Here is a 21,299-nt window from a genome sequence, read left to right as displayed (position 1 = left end):
CTCTCTGAAATACAAAATAATCCATTTGCAAATCTGACTTATGTCCACTGTTAACGCTTGTGTCTATGCATTTGCATGATTGCCTTTGCATTTTGTCACAAAAACATGATTAGCAAATCCCTAGGAAAACAAATAGCAATCACATTAACAACACACACACAAGCGAGCGTGCACACACCCCTTGAGCAATCTCTATCCCAGCACATCTCCAAATCCGATCAAACCAGATCACATAGGAATTATGGATTCCTCCATCTTTTCTCTTCTGCTTACGGCCACATATTAATGTTCAGACCGGCAATCTCTTTCTTTCCATCTCAGAATGACAGAGGCAAAGGAAAAAAACATCAAACTGGCCCTGCATGGTCATGAAATGCAAACATGATATTAACATGAACAGAGACGAACAGAGCAAATGGTTTATTCATTGTTAGATTTCGTTTCTGTGTCGAGGGTTTCAGAAGAGCACATGCTAAAAGACACGGAAAAGAAGATTGAGGTGAGAGAGAATGTGAATTTCTCCCATGATCATTAAATAATTTAGCGACACGACTCGAGTGATGATTAGAGAAATGGCTGGCAGAGAGGGGAGGGCGAGGAGAGAGAGAGAGAGATGAAGGGATATCTGTACAGTTTTAGTAGAAGTTTTCTTTTGTCCTCTTTGAACTGCCGGCGTGTCTGAGGGGAATGGTGCGAGCATGCGATCAGAGAGTTTGAACGTCTGCATTAATGAAGTTGAGTTGAGTCTCACATTATTCATTCTGATCTCTCGGTCCTCCTCCAGCATTTGTGTTAGGATTAATTAGTGCTACAGTATATGTGTGCTGTTAAACTAAAAAAACTTTCATTGTTAGGAATAGAAACCAATCATGGATTTTTGTTCAAAGCCAAAGTGACACTCAAAACCACATTTTCTTTCTGCAGAAAAGTGCTTTGTACCTCCTGTACACAACCTTACTACAGTCTAAAAAATGTTGGGTTATTTTCAATCGAGCGTTGGGTCAAAAAAGCTTTGGGGTTGTTGTTTAACCCATGATGGGTTGTTTGAACCTATTGTTAAGTCAAATATAATCATTTTCTAGGTTAAATTCAACTCATTATTTTTTTATGGGCTCTTACCTTTTTGACCCAATGCTGGCCCAATTTGACCCAATTTTTAAAGTGCAGGTGAGCAGGGCAAAAACTAACATGGGGTTAATTGTAATGCAGCTACTTTAAATATTTTACAGGGCTGAGCAATCTGTGTTTTTGGTCTTTTTGTCTTACTATCAAAGGATCTCCTGTGAATTTGTGAAAAGTTTTGATGTGTTTTCATTAAGATATTGAACAAAGAGTGTTTTGGAGGCATACAAGTAAAATTCTTCATCTTATGTTTTTTTTTATTTCTGAGTTGTGTGTGCAAGTCACCAAATCCAACCTTTTAATCACTGTCTTGTTACCTAAAAATAACACTGATAGTACCTAAAAGTAACTGATAGCTGGGATTGAAAACATTTGTACACTAAACCTGCATTATACAATGATCATGAAATGAAACCAATGTAAATACTATTAATTAAAATGATAACTGTTAATATAATATCAGGGAAAATAACTCACAATTATTATTTTTGTCTTATTTGTGCAGCCCTATATATACACATATTTATGTGCACTGATACACAATACACTGAAAAAAAATGATTCATTAAATTTAATCAAATTTTTTAAGGTAAGTGGTTGCAATCAATTTATTTAAGCTACATTTAAACAAAAAAGATAAATAACGTAAAATAAAATATAAAACTTTTGTTTAAATGTAGCTTAAATAAATTGATTGCAACCACTTACCTTAAAAAATTGATTCAATTCAATGAATCATTTTTTTCAGTGTACAAGGATGGTTAGATGAAGGATCATGGATGAATGAATGTGTGGATATTTTTCTATTATAGGCAGATATATAAAAAAATATCCACATTTAGTATATAGACCGAATTTTGTTGAATTATTTGTGTTTAAACTCATTTTTTTAGCAGGTGTTACAAAAAAAACATCTGTTTGTTACAATGAACTCCACCTATGGGGTAAGCTCACTGAAAAAAATGATTCATTGAACTCAATCAACTTTTTAAGGTAAGTGGTTGCAATCAACCCATTTAAGCTACACTTAAACAAAAAAGATTGGTAAAGTAAAATAAAATATAAAACATATGTTTAAATGTAGCTTAAATAAATTGATTGCAACCACTTACCATAAAAAAATTGATTACATTCAATGACTAATTTTTTTCAGTGCTGTAACGTTTGTTGTGAGTGAGATCACTGAAAAAAAATGATTCATTGAATTTAATCAATTTTTTTAAGGTAAGTGGTTGCAATCAATTTATTTAAGCTACATTTAAACAAAAGTTTTATATTTTACTTTAAGTTACTAATCTTTTTTGTTTAAATGTAGCTTAAATAAATTGATTGCAACCACCTACCTTAAAAAAATTGATTAAATGCAATGAATCATTTTTTTCAGTGATGTGAGTGTGTTGATTGTGGAAAAAAATATTCATCTAACTTAAATATTTTTGGAATGATAAAGACAAAGTCAAAAAGTGTTAGGTTGTGCCCTACTCTTCCCTACTGTTTAAAAATGCTGGGTAATTTTACCAAAAACCCAGCTGATGGCTTAAATTAACCCAGAAAAAAATTATTTAACCCAATAATAGGTTAAAACAATCCAGCATAGGTTAAATTACAGTGAGTTGAGTTTGTACCTTTTTGACCCAACTGAGATCTGATCCCATGTGGATCTCAAGAATGAATCACATGACCAGATCACATCTGAGTAAACGAATTAGCCAACTGGTAAAATAGTGCCATGAGATTATATTGCAGCTCTATTGGACACCCTGGACTTCATAAAAATCCAGATAATTTACTCTCCCCCATGTTATGCAACATGTTTGTGTGTTTCTTTGTTCAGTCGAGAACAAAATAATTTTTTTTAGAGGAAAACATTCCAGGATTCTTCTCCATATACAGTAGTGTACTTTAGTGGACCTCAACAGTTTACAGTTTCATTGCAGCTTCAAAGGGCTCTACACGATCCCAACCGAGGCATAAGGCTCTTAACTAGTGAAACGATCATAATTTTTGCAAAAAAAGTACTTTTAACTTCTTGGGCCCTATTTTAATGATCTAAGTTCATTGTCTAAAGCGCACGCCGCACGGTCTAAACAGGCGTGTCCTATTCCACTTTTGCTAATTTAACGACAGGAAAAATGGTTTGTGCACGGCCGAAAAGCGCACGGTCGAAAAGGGTTGTTCCTATTCACCTAATGAGTGTGTTCTGTTCTCAGCTCTCATCCCCTTTAAAAGCCAGTTGCGCCTGGCACCATGCCTAATACCTATTTAGATGACGGACTTTGTAAACCGAAAAACTTAGCGGAGGAAGGAGACCACCAGTTTAAGTATAATGTTAAATTTTTTTGTTATTTTCATTTTATTGAAAATGTCATTTTTTGGATTAAAACCTTTTAAATACGTTTTCTTTCAGTCATAGAAGTACAAATAGCAGGCTTTTAATTGCTGTAAATGTATTTATATCCTATATAATCATTGTAATCTCATAAAATAATTTGCAAATATGCAAAAAAAAAGGTTCGTACTCTAAAAATACTTTATTTGTAACAAACACGAGATAAAGAATTTACAAACGTGCGGAGAGCCGTTTCAGCACTCGGACAGCGACATGTTTTTTTTAAAAGCATTACTTAAAAACAGTTCTCATCTTATCATATCTACAGGTACAGAGTCATATACAATAAATCTGTGGGGTGGCATTTAAAAAAACATTTAAAAACAGATGCATTTGTTTAAAGCAAAGCATTTATTTAGGCTACAGGTGAAGCAGCTCTTTACGCCTTCTAACGTCTCATAATCTGTCCAGGAGACTCAATAATAATCTTTTACATTTTAATCCTTTAATTTTTCATATTTAAAAGCGGTTTGTGCTGCTGCGCATCCACGTGTGTGATAAGCAAACCCGTGTTGTCGTCCCATTTTTAGGCGCATATTACTAACGTGCTCATTAAATAACAAAAACATTATTGCACCATTGACTTTAGACTTTAAAGCAGGTTTTAGTTGGTCAATAGCGTCAACTAAACTAGCCAAAGACACATTGCGCCGGGTGTATGATAGAGCCCCTTGTCTTGCACCAGTGCTACTTTTTTTGACATAATCACGTCGAAAGGTCACACATGATGTATACAAAACTACCACCGCAGTGTTTACAAGTGTGAAGAAAGACGACCGTTCTGACATTGTTGTATGTGTATTGATACTAATTCATTGCTTTGTGTCGGTTTATTGTTTAAAATGTTTCACATATGTAACACGCTACCCTTCGATGTGACTACGTTATACGTAAGATAACGCTGGCACTATTCACAGCTAGTGCAAGACGAGAAGTTCTGCTTTAAAAGCCCATATTTTTTATTTTTGGGGTGAAAAAGGCATTTCGCTAGCTAAGACCCTTATGCCTCGTTTGGGATTGTTTAGAGCCCTTTAAAGCTGCATTGAAACTGTAAACTGTTGAGGTCCACTAAAGTCCACTGGAATGTTTTCCTCAAAAATACTTAATTCCTTTTCGACTGAAAAAAGAAAGAAAGAAAGAAACATCAATATTTTTTTATAAAAGTGGAGTATTCCTTTAATCTCTACTGAATTCACTACAAAACGAAATATATATTTAGGAGAGAGATTCAGTATAGAGAAAAAAAATGTATGTAGATGCCCTTGTGGGAAATCCTCTCTGCTTTAACAACAGTTTTAAAGAGATAAAGACAAAAAAACTATACTTCGTGTGTTCACGGACACGAAATTTAGGTCATATCTCTGTAGTCTGGAGATTCCCAAGACTGTTTGTACTGTAGCCGTCATTTCAATGTTTCTTTGCAGTCGGGATTGTTCCAGCACGTTCCTGCCTCAGAGGAACTTCATTTTGTATGTACTTGTTTTTCAGAACCACACGCATCCCTCAAGTATTTCACTTCTACAATCGTTTGGAAACAAAATGTAGATTTCGAAGGAAAGTCAAACCAACAGTAAACACAAAAAGTCAACCTCAGGACAAAAACATTTCTCACTGCTGTCACAGATTATGATGTCAAACCAGCTCTCCCATGGCATCACGTCTGTTAGACGAACAGTGATTCTAGACCTTTGAAGCACTCGTGGGTTCTTTATCTCCAACCCGGACATCATATCTTTTTACCTCCCAGAACATGTCCATTTTCCTTAATAACGATCTCTCTGAAGTCGTCTTCGAGGTGAAACATCACACACAACAGAGTTTTTACGTATGGCAACTGTGGCTTCTTTCCAGGCTTTCTCTCTTAATACTGATTAATATTTAATGTTGACGCCAGATGGTACCATAAAAATGAGCATCAATATTTGATGCATCTCGCCCCCAACGTTCTCTGTTCTCGATCTTTAGACCTATCTTTCTCTCTCCCACACAATGAAGTACCTTGAATCAGATTGCCTGTATCGTTAGCGATTGCTTTTGTGTCCCACCGTGTCGTGTGTTTGTGTTGATCATGAAATATTCAATCTTTGATGGTTGTGACAGCGATCGTGGGATAATTCACAGCCTCGCTGCAGTAGTTTAAAGATAAGCTCTGCTGTGCCGATTCGGTGCATTCATCAATGTTACGCTTTTAATTCAAAGCTTTGTTTGCACGGGTCATGCGCCTCGTGTTTATGGCGCTCCAGAAGTTATCAAGAGTTTAATGAAAGGTGAGGCGGAGTCCATTGCGTTCTCCTTAATATACAATAAAACATTCTGCTCATAGTGACATTAGATCAAGATAAACACAATTAATCATTCATAGACAAATGGTCATTAATCTTTAATAAGCAGAACAACTCATTAATCAAAAGAAGTTTTCTGTTCAATCGTTTATTATGGATAAGTTTGTTCATTAAAAACTGGCATATTTTACTGCATACAGTATCTGTACCACTAATAAGTTAAAAACCCTTAACCAAAGTACTGTATATTCAGTAAAGATCGGCCTATAATCCGTATCTGTAGATTAAATTTTTTTTTCACTATCGGACATCGGCCGGTTGTTTAAAACAGCTGAAGATCAGGTCAGATTATATCCTAGGGATCAAAATGAGCAGGAACTTATGCTGCATGATTATTTTGTATTTGGTGACTGAAGAAATCGTACATATTTTACAAGTTGGCTAATTCGTATCAATTCATACGAAGTTAACTCTTTCCCCGCCAATGACGAGATTTTCCGTCTTTCCGCAATACCGCTATTATCCACCAGCAACTTTTTAAACCCGGAAGTATTGCTCTATGGCAAGCGGCTGCATGTCCGTGTCTGTTTTAAAGATCGCACTGAATGGGATCTCTATGAAAAGTCGGTCACAAAAATGGAATTATCTCTGCTTTTTGCTCAAAATGTGGTGTTTTTGCAGAAACCTACCCATATTCAAAAGCTGATTACAAAAGAACCACTGAAGGTAGGATGAAACTTTTTTTTTTCGTTTGAAAGCAGAGGGTCTGTTCTTTCATTTGGTATATTGTATGTTTATATATTTAAAGAAAAACATTTTCTGGAAGGCATTAAACTTTGGTGAAAATCATGAAAAACGCTGGCGCTGGCTGGCAACTTTTTAAAAAAACGCTGGCGGTGAAAGAGTTAATCATGCAAAATCTTACGTTTCTCATAAAAAACAACAATGAAACTGAACCGCTAACCCCGCCCCTAACCCCAACGTCACAGGGGTCAAGACAAATTGTACCAAAACTTCTTGCAATACATGGCCCTGCTCATCCTCTCCTTAACACAGTGCAGTCGCCCTGTCCCATGTGCAGAAAAACACGCCCAAAGCACGATGCTACCACCCCCATGCTTCACAGTAGGGATGGTGTTCTTAGAATGGTACTCATCATTCTTCTTCTGATTCTCACGTTTAGTGTAATTATGACCAAATAGTTCTATTTTGGTCTCATCTGACCACACGACTTTCTCCCATGACTCCTCTGGATCATCCAATGGTCATTGGCAAACTTAAGACGGGCCTGGACATGTGCTGGTTTAAGCAGGGGAATCTTCCGTTCCATGCATGATTTCAAACCATGACGTCTTAGTGTATTACCAACAGTAACCTTGGAAACGGTGGTCCCAGCTCTTTTCAGATCATTGACCAGCTCCTCCCGTATAGTTCTGGGTTGATTTCTCACCTTTCTTAAGATCATTGAGTCCCCACAAGGTGAGATCTTTCATGGAGATTGACAGTCATGTTTAGCATCTTCCATTTTCTATTGATTGCTCCAACAGCTCCGTAGCCCTTTCCAGCCTTGTGGAGGTGTACAATTTTGTCTCTAGTGTCTTTGGGCAGCTCTTTGGTCTTGGCCATGTTAGTAGTTGGATTCTTACTGATTGTATGTGGTGGACAGGTGTCTTTATGCAGTTAGCGACCTCAAACAGGTGCATCTAATTTAGGATAATAAATGGAGTGGAAGTAGACATTTTAAAGGCAGACTAACACGTCTTTGAGGGTCAGAATTCTAGCTGATAGACAGGTGTTCAAATACTTATTTGCAGCTGTATCATACAAATAAATAGTTAAAAAAAATTCATATATTGTGATTTCTGGATTTTTTTTAAGATCATGTCTCTCACAGTGGACATGCACCTACGATGACAATTTCTGACCCCTCCATGATTTCTAAATGGGAGAACTTGCAAATAGCAGGGTGTTCAAATACTTATTTTCCTCACTGTATTTTAAGAATGATCATGTGATTTTTACGCATGACAGGTGACCTGTAAATGTTTCCATTGCAATTTTGCGATATATATTCCTTTTTCTAATCGCCTAAAAACCACCTCACCTGAGCGTAAAACTTTTTTTGCAATATATAGGAGTTTATGCCAAAATGCCGTGTTTTCATTAGGCGCATTTCAATTTGCGCAATTTGGCGGTAATGGAAATGGAAATGCAGCTAATGACAACAGTGTTTCAGTTTGCATGCTCTGATTTCACAACATAATAATTTGAAATGAGGAGTAAAAGGCGAAACTATTGGTATATGTCCGTTTATGTCGAATAACACTATCAGCACAGACATTTGTATCAGTGCATCGCTATTAAATAGTGATGCTTGTTGTATTAGCAAACACCATTGATATACGTACGGTAGGTTAATATTGGGACAACCAAGTTCAAAGTACAGCGACGGTTCTTTAACTCTTTCCCTGCCATTGACGATTTATCTCATCAATTAAGAAAAAACATTTGCATAAAAAACTTGTTCCTGGTGAATTTTTATGTTAATCTGCAATATCGCAATTATCCACACTTTTATGAAATTTATGAAAAAACTGAAGCCAAAACGTTATTTATTTATTATAATCATTCTGAATCTGATCTCTAACAAAATTCCTTCAGAAAAATTTTATTATTTCAGCTTTTGGCTAAAAAAAATATATTTTTAAGGAAAAATTCCATATTTAAGAGTTTATAAGCAGAGAAAAAATATAGATAGGATGAAATGTTTTTTTCCCCATTTTGTTTGTTTGTTTGTTTATTGTTTGGTTAAAAGAAGAGGTTCTGTTCCTTCATTTGATATATTTGTATGTTTATATATATATATATATATATATATATATATATATATATATATATATATATATATATATATATATATATATATATATATATATATATATATTTTTTTTTTTTAATCTTTCTGGAAGGCATTTTGTGAAACTTGTGAAAATCACAAAAAATGGTTGGCGGGGAATGACTTAATGAGACACAAATGGAAAAGAAAAAGCTTTCCGACTTAGAGACCTAATGGTACATCACATATTCTCTTTCTTTCTCTCTAAGGAAATGAACACATGCAGGGAAGAGATGTTGATCTGTACATAATCCCGTCCAGCCTCACTATGGACCAATTAGGGTTCATTTCACTCAGTCAACCGATCAAGACACGTGCACGCCTTTATTGAACTAATCACCACTTCAGCTTTGGGATACGATGCTTCGCTGGAATATCTCAACAGCAGGAGGCCTACAAATATGGGTCACATAAAAACACAGTGTGAATCTGACAGATGTGTGTATTTTAATGAGGTTTGGTCTTTATTTATTCCTTTGCTATGCTGTTTTAGCTTGTTCCAGATTTCTGACAGTTCAAGCATGCAGAGAGGAAGTCTCAAGCAGAGAGGGACAGAGGTGTTACTACAAATTCCTTCACAGCTGTTTTTTGACTGCCAAACGCCGGAGTCTCAAAGGAGACCGAGACACAGAATAATATCCCTGATTCATTTAGATAGAAAGTGAAAGCGAGAGAGGGCTTATCTGACTGAGCGCGAGCCAACAAGGCACTCAACAACATCAAGAGTCTCTGAATCAAAAATCATTTCAACAATAAAGCAAACAACAGGAAGCGTTTCAACAACACGAATGAAAAGGAATAAAAGAATCCTTCTTCTCGAGTCTCTCTCATCTCAAGTCCTTATGATATCATGTCCTTCATAAATGAATCAAGAAACCTCAACCCTTGAAAACCCTTGTTTTGTTTTTTGACAAATTCTTGAAGGACTTTTTGAAATCATGTTAAACGTAGACTGAAAACATGCTGCTGATCTTGTTTTTTAAAGAGCACCTATTTAATTGCTAAAAAACAATGTTATTTTGTGCATTTGGTATAATACAATGTGTTCGCGTGGTTTCATAAGCATATTACATCAATTTACAATTAACTAAGAATAATTGACAGCTTTATAATTGTTAATATTCTGAAATAAGACTGTCTTGATGACGTATACCGCCTACACATGCAACCTCAGGAGGCTTCAGGTAGCGGCCAGCGTGAGTCTAGTCTGAAAGCGCGAAAGGCGGAGCTTGAATTTCAGGAATGTCCCTCGTCGGCGAATATTTTTCAAAGATGGAGGCACAACATGGATTCAGCCAGAGAGCGATTCGACGGTATGTATTTTAAATAGCAGATTCTACACTTACGAGAATACTTTGATTAGTGGGGTGGAAGTAATTACACATGAATAAGCACATACTTTTGAAAGAAAACATGGGTTTTTGCTAAGAATTAACTAAAAAAAGTACACAGTGGAGCTTTAAAGGAAAACACCACAGTTTTTTAATATTTTACTATGTTCTTACCTCAACTTAGATGAATGAATACATACCTATCTTTTGTCAATGTGTGCACTTTTAATCTTTGTACAGCGCCTCGTGAATGTGTTAGCATTTAGCCTAGCCCCATTCATTCCTATGGCTCCAAACAGGGATACATTTAGAAGCCACCAAGCACTTCCATGTATTCCCTATTTAAAGACTGTTACATGAGTAGTTACACGAGTAAGTATGGTGGCACAAAATAAAACTTTTGTTTGGAGCCATGGGAATGAAGGGGGCTGGGCTAAATGCTAACACATTCCAGAAGTGCCGTGCAAAGATTAAAAGTGCATGCATTGAAGAATATGGGTATGTGTTGATTCATCTAGGTTGAGGTGGGAACATAGTGAAATGTTGAAAGGCGGTGGTGTTTTCCTTTAAAGGATTAGTGAATTTTCTTAAAAAAAAAATCCAGATAATTTACTTACCACCATCAACCAAAATGATGATGTCTTTATTTGTTCAGTCACGCAGAAATTATGTTTTTTGAGCAAAAATTCCAGGATTTTTCTCATTTTAATGGACTTTAATGGACCCCAACAGTTTTATGCAGTTTAAAATTGCAGTTTCAAAGGACTCTAAACGATCCCAAACAAGACATAAGGGTCCTATCTAGCAAAACAATTTTCATTTTTGACAAGAAAAATAAAAAATATGCACTTTTAAATAAAAACTTCTCGTCTATCTCCAGTCCTTTGACGCATCAGTGCGACCTCACGTAATACGTCATCACATCAAAAGTCTTGGATTAGATATGCAAAACTACGCCCCAGTGTTTACAAGTGTGAAGAAAGAGGACCGTTCCGATGTTGTTGTATGTCGAATTATACTAATTATTAATGTCTTTGTGTCAGTTTATTGTTTAAAATGGCCCGCAAATGTGCATTTCGTAGCATGTGACCTTTTGATGGCATTACGCAATTAGGTGAGGTCGCGCTGGCGCATCTCAGGACCGGAGATAAACGAGAAGTTGTGGTTTAAAAGTGCATATTTTAATTTTTCTTGTCAAAAATGACAATCGTTTCGTTAGATAAGACCCTTATGCCTCGTTTGGGATCATTTATAGTCCTTTGAAACTGCATTAAACTGTTAAGTGTTGGGGTCTATTAAGTCTATTAAAATGAGAAAAATCCTGGAATGATTTCCTCAAAAAACATAATTTCTTCTCAACTGAACAAAGAAAGACATCAACATTTTGGATGACATGGTGGTGAGTAAATTATCTGGATTTTTTTTTAAAGAAAATGGACTAATCCTTTAACAATGAGTTAGAACAATCAAGCATGGGTTAAATTACAACCCAACAGTTTGTGTTTGTCGCTTTTTGCAAAAAAGGTCAATAGAGTGCTTATAGTGTGCTTTAAAGCAGATGTTACTCATAGCTTGCTACAGTATAAATACACAGATAATAATTGATGTTGTCTCAAATGTTTGATAGTAGATAACACTGTGTACTTGACACGACGAACACAAATATGACAAAACAAAAGAGAAGCACTTGACTGATAAAATAAACATATCAACTGACTGTCATGCTTTATGTAATATACTTGTTAATTGTTGAAGTTAGTTGTTTATTTATTTTGTTCACCGCTCTCTCTCTGCTTCTCTAATGAGTTGTAACAAAGTCTCCGGCGTTGCGTTGTGTGTAATTATAATTAGTAATCTCCAAACACACCCATCAACATACTGTATATGTCATCCAGTTTTAGCTCTCTAATGATGCATGTATATAATGAATGGCGCTTTTAATTATCTTGTTCAATATCTAAGTCTTCAGACGGTACCAAGATGTTTCTTAAGTGCACAGTGTGTGCATATGTGAAACAAAACCACAATAAATAAGCTATACTGTATTGTATATTTTCCAGCATGATGCATAATGCATGCATACACACAGCGACACAGGACTAGGGGTCAGGTTAAGGATCTAAATTTAGATATAGGCAATTAATTGGTCTGAAATACTGTATACATAATGTATAACCCTATAAATGACTTACAGAATGAGTACAAATACTTGATGTATGTGTCACACCTGCTGTTTTCTCCTACTGTAGAAGATATCAAAACTCAAAATTGAAAGGAGAAAGATCATGCTACCATAGTATTTATATGATGCAATATTAGGAGGCCTTAGAGGCAGAGGGAAAAAAGTTAGAGAATTATATTAATCTTCCTGAGTATTTTTTACATTACATTGTTCTCACCTGAGATTGCCTGGAATGAAAAAGAACACAAATGCTAAAATGATGGAGAGAGAACAGAATGGTTAAGAATGAATAAATGAGAATCTAGAGATGTAATTTATTGGAAACAGCTCTTGAGAAGTGGCATGTTTATGTTTTGTTTTGTGCAAACGCATTACGTTACCGATAAAAATTTCATCAGCGGGATTGAAAAACGAGCCGTCCTGGAATTGACTTTATTCTCACAGTAATCAGTGACTGCGGACTTCAATCAAACCAGTTTTCTCTTGACAATCAGAAATTGTCCAATCACAGCGCGAGGAGCGGGTTAATGCCATCGGGGTCTGCCGTTGCTCAAGGTTTTAATTTGACAGATGCTGCAGCGACGCCTCAGGTCTCATACGACTTCATAAATCAATGTCTTTCTCCGCTCATTCCTGTTTAATGTATGTGCATGTGTCAGCTCTTTAATGTGCTGGGAATAATTAATGTAAAATACACCGTTGTGCCTAAAGGGTGCATATTAGTACCTCAGGTGTATATGAAGAGTTTGGTTCCAAAACGCGATAAATGGCATTAAAAAAAAAAAAAATGAGTTACTGCCAAAATCAGTATTATATCAGGACAGTATTTGAAAGTAAATTCTTAATTTTACGCAAAATACAAAATCCGCCGTGTTATTCTGTCATCTTTTCTCCTTTTTGACCAAAACACAATAAACGCCACTCCTCCTTTTCTACAGAACACAATAAATCCGCTCCACAAATTACAGCGCACCATTTCACGCATTCGGGAGACAGTTGCTTGTTCTCCCGACAGCATCAAATTTCTCTCATGCTAACACGTTGACCCCAGGGGATCTTATAAAAAACTTTACATTGAGTAAAATACAGTCAACGAAAATCGAGCAGGACCAAAACATTTTACAGCTGATCGCTGTGAAAAATGTTAGGGGACGACAGCATTTTTGAAAAAAAAAATGGTCTTGGATTTATTGGAATTTGTTAAAAAAAAAAAAAATATTGTTTTTATAATAAATCTTTGAAAATCTAGTTATGGATTTGAATTTTTTATGTTTTTATAACCTAAATATGCTATGTGAAAGTTTGTAACAGAAAATAGTGATTTTCATCTTGTCACTTTCTTGGTATAGAAAACACGTTTTTACTGAAATTTGTCAAAATGGATTTATTGCGTTTTGGAACCAAACTCTTCATATATTGATACTTCAAAAATACATATTGGTACCTAAAGGTACAATTAAAGAGTTTGGTTCAAAACGCAATAAACACCATTTTTTTTTAAATTAGTTATCGCCAAAATCAGTATTGTATCAGGTCAGTATTAAAAAGTAAATTCTTAATTTTATGCAAAATCCAATATCCGCCGTGTTATTCTGTTATCTTTCTTTCCCAAAACACAATAAACGGCAGTCCTTCTTCTCTGCAGAATGCAATAAATCCGCTTAACCAATCACAGCGCACCATTACACACACTGTAAACAACAATGGCGGCGCATTGAATACACACAGAATCCTAGTTTTCCTCATCTACTTTCTACTTCATGATCAACAAACAAACAAAAACAAAATAATACTTCAATGGCATTGATAAACCTGTGGTGGTTTTCTGTGGCGGGAAAGAAACGTAAGCCATTAAAATCTAATAATTTACGTGAGAGGCACTCGGGAGATGGAAAGATGCCGGCTGTTGTTTATTCTCCCGACAGCATGAAGCTTCTGTCATGCTAACACATTGACCCCAAAGGGGTCAAAATCTTAAAAACTTTCCATTATTTTACTCAAAGCCAACAAAAATTGAGCAGGACCAAAACATTTTATAGCTGATCACTGTCATAAAGTTCAGCGACGATGTCCCAAGGATGACAGCAGCAATAACAGTGTTCTTAATATGACAAAGTAAGTGTTTTCATTAATGCCATTAATGTTTATTTTTTTTTATCAGTGTATACCACTAGTCAACTAAATGAATATAACATGACAAAGATGAATGCACATTTATATATTGATTCTATAGATTTATAGCAGAAAAAATAATCAGTTTTTATAATAAATCTTTGAAAATCAAATTATGGTTTTGAATTTTTAATGTCATTATAACCTAAAGATGCTATGTGAAAGTTTGTAACAGAAAATAGTGGGTTTTATCTTGTCACTTTCTTTGAAAACACGTTTTTACCAAAATTAGTCAAAATGGATTTATTGCGTTTTGGAACCAAACTCTTCATATATATTATGACCTTTTTTAAAGGGTACCATCCCAGTGACAGCTTATCTGTACAAAAACATTAATACATAAGTGTATTTGTCAGTATGCAGAATATAAATATATAATTGAAATAAGAATAATGGCATCCATAATGTTGCCTTAATATTGCATACTGCACTGCATCAGGAATAAATCAGATTACGAATGACATTTTTGTAATATAAAAGGTTTCCAGCCTCAAGTTAATTTACTGTCCTCACTGAAAGCGACAAAATCACTGCCATATGTGACTATAAAGAGACGATTTTAGACCATTGTGGATCATTCAAACTCAAAAGCTCATTCACCTCTGTGATGTATCGTCAGGTCACTGTCTAATACGAATTAATGAGATGGTAAGAAACTCTATGTGTGGAGTGACATTTAAAATGACTCTCATACGCTAAACGGCCATGAAATATTAAATGAAAAGAATATCACTGAGACTTTCATAGACTCTGGGCTACACAAAAAATGTGCACATACTGCCAAATGGCAACTTTATGTCTACTGTACTGAAGGCATTATTATGATGACAAGTGGAGTCCATTTAACAGTCATGGAGTCGTATGATGGACACAGATCACACAACTATGCAAAGCACACAAAGTAAGGGCAAAAAAATCTAATAATCTGCATATACTGGGGTTCAAAAGTTCAAGACAACTAAAGAAAATGCTTCTGTATACTATAATGCATTTCAGATGGCTTGAACTTCACAAGTTTGTGCCAAGCATAATAACTCGAGGATGATGCTTTTGTGTGCTGCAGTGGAAGCGAGAAATGTGACCTTTGGTTAAAAATAAGTTCATATGTCAATGTCACGCATTTGCTTATTTTATAGCTTTAATTTTGTTTCCATTGTGAGCCAATAAAATGCATTTGATTAGTGACCAACACTCTTAAAAATGTTGGGTTTTTTCAACCCAGCGTTGGTTCAAAAAGGGCCAAACCCAACACAATGGGTTGTAATTTAACCTCTTCTGGGGTGTTTCAACCCAATGTTGGGTCAAAAATAAAAGTTTTCTGGGTTATTACCTCAATTATTGTTTCCATTGTTAGCCAGTGAAATACATTTGATTAGTGACCAACACCAAAAAATGTTGGGTTATTTTCAACACAGCGTTGGTTTAAAAAGGGACGAACACAATGGATTGTAATTTAACCTATGATGGGGTGTTTCAACCCAATGTTGGGTAAAAAATAAAAGTTTTCTGGGTTATTTTAACTCAAATGTTGAAATGCAAAATTTGAAATTGTTCACCTATTTGAAATTGTAACCTATGCTAGGGTGTTTCAACCCAATTTTGGGTTAAAAATAAAAAAAAATCTGTGTTATTTTAACTCAAATTTTGTTTCTATTGTGAGCCAATAAAATGCATTTAATTAGTGACCAACACTCTTAAAAATGTTGGGGTATTTTCATCCCAGCGTTGGTTCAAAAATTGACGAAGCCAACATAATTGTAATTTAACCTGGGGTTTCAACTCAATGTTGGGTCAAAAGAAAACATTTTTTTTGGGTTATTTTAACTCAAATTTTGTTTCCATTGTGAGCCAATGATATGCATTTAATTTGTGACCAACACTCTTTAAAAATGTTGGGTTATTTTCAACCCAGCGTTGGTTCAAGAAGGGACAAACCCAACACAATGGGTTGTAATTTAACCTATTCTGGGGTGTTTCAACCCAATGTTGGGTCAAAAATAAAAGTTTTCTGGGCTATTACCTCAATTTTTGTTTCCATTGTTAGCCAGTGAAATACATTTGATTAGTGACAAACACCAAAAAATGTTGGGTTATTTTCAACCCAGCGTTGGTTTAAAAAGGGACGAACACAATGGATTGTAATTTAACCTATGATGGGGTGTTTCAACCCAATGTTGGGTAAAAAATAAAAATTTTCTGGGTTATTTTAACTTAAATTTTGAAATGCAAAATTTGAAATTGTTCACCTATTTGAAATTGTAACCTATGCTAGGGTGTTTCAACCCAATGTTGGGTCAAAAATAAAAAAAAATCTGTGTTATTTTAACTCAAATTTTGTTTCTATTGTGAGCCAATGAAATGCATTTAATCAGTGACTAACACTCTTAAAAATGTTGGGTTATTTTCAACCCAGTGTTGGTTCAAAAATTGACGAAGCCAACATAATTGGTTGTAATTTAACCTGTGGTGTTTCAACTCAATGTTGGGTCAAAAATAAACACTTTCTGGGTTATTTTAACTCAAATTTTGTTTCCATTGTGAGCCAACGAAATGCATTTGATTTTCTAGGTTATTTTAACTCAACCATTTGTGTCTTTTTGAAAATAAACCAGCATTTTTATGATGTAAACATTATTAACATATTATTTAATAATTTTGGTTATTTTGGTTCAGGTTTTTTTGAGTATCTCTGATTTGGGCAACACTGTGTATGCAATGTTTTATGTGTACACGTTTTAGACACACTTTTACAACCAGAATGTAATACACATGAAAACCACTTCTGTTTATCCCAATAAAAAATGTTTTCCCCCATCGCTTCTCATCGAAATGAACCTCCAGAGAGAGTTTAGTTTGAGAAGAAAAAATATAAAAATACTTTATTCTCATAATAAGGAAGCGAGCTCCACATTTTCTGTCTGCTGATCAAAAACGCCATTTCATAAAACCTCATTTTTCTTTCGAGTGGATTCAAAGCATGTTAGACAAATATTAATTTAATCATCAGTCAGATATTCATGCACACAAAGCACTGCATATTCAACATTTGGTTTCCTGTAGCCCAAGATTCCCTGATCATTGTCCCTAGTCTCTTGTCTGATAATTCTTTCTTTTTCCTTCTTTGTCTTTTGTCTGAGGTTTATAAATGTTCAGTAGTTGTATGATGTAACAGAGCTCTCCATGGTGCTGAAACAGAATTCAGCCTTCATTAACTCACATTCTCTGATCTGGATCTGTCCATGGTGCTGAAATACAAAAGACACACACCGCACACTGGAAACATTAATAAGGTCCATTGTGCTGGAAAGAGACATTTGAGATGATTAATGAAAGACCCCTTTTTGAATTTGTTTAATTATAATTAAAAATGTAATCTTTTTTTAACATAATTCAGCCAAGGAAAAAATTAAGAGTCCACTTCAAGATTGTGTGTTTTTTTAGCTATTCATAGATATGTGTTTAATGTTTTTTTTTCATTCTGCCAACTACCGACAACAAGTTTCTAATAAAAATAATGTTGTTTTTTATAGAAAATTTTAATTAAAAAATAATTTAAACAATAAAGCAAACAACAGAAAGCGTTTCTGTCATGATTCTGCCCTCTTGTCCTTGTTTTTATGTAGTCTTGAGGCAGGATCATGACAGACCAATGTTTTGTGTGGGATTGCGTGGTCTCTGTAGTTTTTATTAGACCATGTTTTCTGACTTATTTAAGACAGTTTACCCATTTACCCAATGAAATGATTATGATATTCAGAGAATTTCACAATATTTAACATTTTAAAACTTTAACATTTTCAAACTAGCATTTCAGTATTTATATTTAGTTTGTTTGCCATGACACACAAAAACGCGTTTTCTCCTGCTGTCTTCTATGCAATACGTTATTATTACTACTAAGCAACAATTACAACAAAATACAACATAAATTCACAAAAGATGTTACTTTTATTCATTTGCTGTAATCCACATCTTTAAAATTCATACGATTGCGAGGAACAGATCCAAATTCAGTCCTTTATCAAGCGATCTTGATCCGAGTTCTCATCAGCAACCGTAGTCAGATCGTGCTACGTTAAAGGAATAGTCTACTCACTTTCAACATCAAAATATGTTATTACCTTAACTAAGAATTGTTGATACATCCCTCTATCATCTGTGTGCGTGCACTTAAGCGCTGGAGCGCGCTGCGACACTTCGATAGCATTTAGCTTAGCCCCTTTCATTCAATGGTACCATTTAGAGATAAAGTTAGAAGTGACCAAACACATCAACGTTTTTCCTATTTAAGACGAGTAGTTATACGAGCAAATTTGGTGGTACAAAATAAAACGTAGCGCTTTTCTAAGCGGATTTAAAAGAGGAACTATATTTTATGGCGTAATAGCACTTTTGGGAGTACTTCGACTCGGCGCAGTAACACCCTCCCTCTCCCATTATGAGAGGAAGAAGGGGAGCGGACTTTTCAGGCGAGTCGAAGTACTCCCAAAAGTGCTATTACGCCATAAAATATAGTTCCTCTTTTAAATCCGCTTAGAAAAGCGCTAAGTTTTATTTTGTACCACCAAACTTGCTCGTATAACTACTCGTCTTAAATAGGAAAAACGTTGATGTGTTTGGTCACTTCTAACTTTATCTCTAAATGGTACCATTGAATGAATGGGGCTAAGCTAAATGCTATCGAAGTGTCGCAGCGCGCTCCAGCGCTTACGTGCACGCACACAGATGATAGAGGGATGTATCAACTCTTCTTAGTTAAGGTAATAACATAGTTTAATATTGAAAATGAGTAGACTATTCCTTTAATGTGAATTCAAATATCCCGCCTCAAGAAGCTTTACGACACATTGCTTTACGGCAGTGATATCAAAAGCTCATTGGCTCTTTGAGTGCCACGTGACATATTTGCGTTATTGCCATTTCCGTTGGTGTACGTTTGAAATTAAAAAAAGTGTGCCGTGACAGAGGGAAGCCGGATCAACGCTGATCAAACTCTTGGATTAATAACTTTAATACTTTTCTTTACTTTATATACTCCAGAGAGGACCGCGGCTGCAGCGCATCGTCAATTTAACTACTTTTGGTACTGATTTTAATATTCGCAATAAATAAGTTGTTGTGATTACACTTGTCTGTCTGTTATGATTTTTTAAACAGTAATGTTAAATGATTTTGCGTAGGACTGTAGCACCTTAAAATATCTTTTGAATGCTATATTGTTACTTATTGTCAGGATTTTAGAACACAAGACACGAACCCAAATGCGGACGTTGACAACAAAGGAATTTATTTAACAGACGGGGTAAAACAGAAAACAAAACCCACGAGGGGGCAAAACAAGACCAGGAAAACACGATACTAAACTTAAACAAAACTAACAATAGACTCTTCAAAAAACACTAAACAGACTACGACTAGGATATCACAAATTACTTACAAGGCAAACCAACAGGATAAGCGACAAGACGAATATGCATAGAACAGCAAACACAAGGACAATAAATAGGGACAAAGTAAATTACATACACCTGGAAATCATTACAAGTAAGGGATCGGGGAAAAAGTGACGAGACCCGGGAAATGCGTGGTCAGAATAAACCAATACTAAAACCACGCATCTCCCATATGTACTGTCAGAACCCTGCCATGCTAAACTAGATCTAAATACAAACAAGGATCTGGCAGGATTCTGACACTAATATGTTTCTAAACATATCTGTCCGTTACGTTGCATAATATAAAAAGAATACATAACGTATTTAAACATTTTGTATAAAAAGAGTTTGGGCTTAGGGTAAGGTTTGGGGTAGGGTTAAGGTGGTAACATCGCTAAAATGGTTAAAAGGAAATTATACAGCAATCTTTATGGAATAAAAGATACGTAAATGTTTTACATTTTTTAGCTGTCAAAACGTAATAATGCTACGTTTAAATGTTGTAAATACGTCTACATCATGTGTTTTAGCAGCATCATTTAGCAAACATGTTTATTTTTGTTTTTTAAAGTTACGTGTAAATACTACACGTAAATACTTCTCGAGTCTCTCTTATCTCAAGTCCTTATGATATCATGTCCTTCATAAATGAATCAAAAAACCTCAACCCTTGAAAACCCTTTCGTTTTGTTTTTTGACAAATTCTCGAAGGACTTTTTTGAAATCATGTTATACATAGACTGAAAAATGCTGTACAATGCTCTACATTTTTGTAGCTCCAGATTTTCCCCTTCCTGAAACGCACTGATTTTGTACAAAACTCATCCATTTGAAAAGCGCTGTGTCCCTGATTGGCCAGCTAATCTCTACGTTGTAATTGGTATGAATACCTCTGACATCCGCAGGAAATGTGAAGCTCCTTACCATGTTTTAAAGATTCTGAAAGACCCCATTTTAAATATGTTTAATTATATATATATATATATATATATATATATATATATATATATATATATATATATATATATTTGAAATCACCTAAACAAACACGCCCCTACACCAATAGAATCTAGACCTTCTTTTGATAGACCCGCCCCACACATACGCAACCCAGGCAACGATGACGGTTACTACACACGCCCCTTTATGCTGATTGGCTACAAGTGTGTTTTGGCACTGGGCCCGAGTCCCTTTTCCAAAGCGTTTTTCAAACATTGTGCACTCCGCCTTTAAATGGGGAAAATGGTCAAAATAACAAAAAAGATGCAGGGTTTTCCTATCCGAAAAAACAAGAGTTCAAATTCATTTCTCAATAACAAAATGCTAATGTTTTTAGGAAAATTTCTGAAATATAAATTTTATTGAATCAATTTTTTATTCACATCTTTCATGGGTCTTGTCATGCTCTCAGTTAACATTTGCTGACTCTGTCACTCCTGAAGTTTGCTTTTGTTGGAATTCAATAGTAGGGGTGTCACGATTCTCCAAAT

The sequence above is a fragment of the Misgurnus anguillicaudatus genome, chromosome 9 (genome assembly GCF_027580225.2).
Source record: "Misgurnus anguillicaudatus chromosome 9, ASM2758022v2, whole genome shotgun sequence".
Taxonomy (NCBI): Eukaryota; Metazoa; Chordata; class Actinopteri; order Cypriniformes; family Cobitidae; genus Misgurnus; species Misgurnus anguillicaudatus.
The sequence above is the reverse complement of the archived record's forward strand: the minus strand, read 5'-3'. Positions refer to the sequence as shown.